At 39.3% G+C, this 1,748-nt stretch overlaps 1 pseudogene; it reads right to left on the bottom strand.

Annotated features, from left to right (window-relative positions):
- Positions 1-397: 397 nt before the first annotated feature.
- LOC115279479 lies at positions 398-881 on the bottom strand (annotated as a pseudogene).
- Positions 882-1,748: the final 867 nt, after the last annotated feature.

Below are 1,748 nucleotides of genomic sequence, written 5' to 3'. Positions count from 1 at the left end.
TTTTTAGAGGGAGAGACAGAGTGTGAACAGGGAAGGAGCAGAGAGAGAGGAGATACAGTATCTGAAGCAGGCTCCAGGCACTGAGCTGTCAGCACAAAGCCCAACATAGGGTTTGAACTCATGAATTGTGAGATCATGACCTGAGCCAAAGTTGCACACTTTAACCAACTGAGCCTCCCAGGTACTCCATAATAAAAAATAATAATAAATTAAAATAAATAAGTTAAAATAAAATATAAAAACAATAATTTTTTCTTATTAATACAGTATTTGTCTTCTCTGTGTCAAATCTCGAACCAACCACTTTCCCAAGATTGCCTAGGGAGGTATAGGAAAAGGAACATATAAAGCAGATGAGACCTGGGAGAAAGACCCATGGGAGGTGAAAACAGCTCTGTCACATGGAGAAGAGGATGACAAAGGCCACCATCAGGCAAAAGAGTCCCATCTCCTCTGAGAGGGACAAGCCCAGAATGGCACAGTATAGGAGAAGAGCTACTGCTTCAGAAAAGGGCTCCTGGCCTACCTAATGATGAGGCTCCCAAACACAGTCCCAATTGCAGCCTCAGAGCCAGCCATCCCTACCATGTTGGCCCCAGTCCCAGTGAACCTGGCCGCTGCGTCACTGACCCTTGAAATGGCCCTGGTTCTCAGTACGTGCTAGGAGTAAGTGAGGTCAGAAGAGACATGGCTGCCAAACTGCTAAGGCTCTCCTCTATCAGTGTCTCCAGTGGCTTTAGCACTACTGTTATAGACAGTGATTGGCTCAACAGCTGAGAGGTGCTCCTGACCAAGAAGGTGGTGGAGGCAAACTTTGCACAGGTGAACATTTTCAGGTGATGAGGGACTGTGGAAGGATTACGGTTCCCAGTGAAGAGAAGACAGAGAGCTCATTTCTTGTGATTGTAAGATTGAGGTCGCCCTTTTTCTGCTGGCCATTAGTCAGGGACTAGTCTCAGCACCTATAGACTGCTTGTAGTTTCTTTCCACGTGGCCCCCTCAACACGTAGGTACTAACTTCATGTCTGCAAGGGAGATTTGTTTTGTTTTGTTTTCCGTTTGCTACTCACTGCTTAACCAGATGCCAGGCTTTAAGGTCTATAACAATTTCTCAAATAAATGCATGCATTTTTTTGAAATCTTTGCCTTAAATATTAAATATAGTTTCCAAGGTGTTCTTATAAAATTTTTCACTCATGTTCACTTATTGATTTTTCTTTGAATTATCAGCTCAAATCCTTGCTTGCTAATCTACTTTTCTTTACATTCACATCTGTATCCAAAAATAATACTTCACTTATAAAAATAAACTTTTACAATCTACTTTACCTACTGGACTTGTCCAGCAAGGTTGAATTCATTGATTAAAAGCAATGTCCAGAGGTGAATGGCATAAATGCCTTTCTTGACCAGCCTAAGACAACCATGGAGGAAATGGATACTTTTCTGAAATTTCTAATAACAGCTATTATCTGTATGAAGTATTTCTCAGAGATTGCATTTAAAACTTTAAATCTTCTTCTAGAGTTGTTGTTCCTTTCTAGATTAATCAATATTTTAGTTATCCCTTAAAATATCATTTTACATTGAACACATTTTATAACATAATAAACACTTGTAAAAGGCAATGTCTGAATTATTTTCCTCAATCTAGTAAGGTCTAAGTTAATATAACAATTTTTACACTGGCAAAACTCAATAGCATATTAAGCCTATGGTCAACTAAAATTTACAAATATTTTAAAGAA

Source organism: Suricata suricatta, chromosome 15 (genome assembly GCF_006229205.1).
Source record: "Suricata suricatta isolate VVHF042 chromosome 15, meerkat_22Aug2017_6uvM2_HiC, whole genome shotgun sequence".
NCBI classification, from domain to species: Eukaryota; Metazoa; Chordata; class Mammalia; order Carnivora; family Herpestidae; genus Suricata; species Suricata suricatta.
This window is presented reverse-complemented; position numbering and strand designations above follow the sequence as displayed.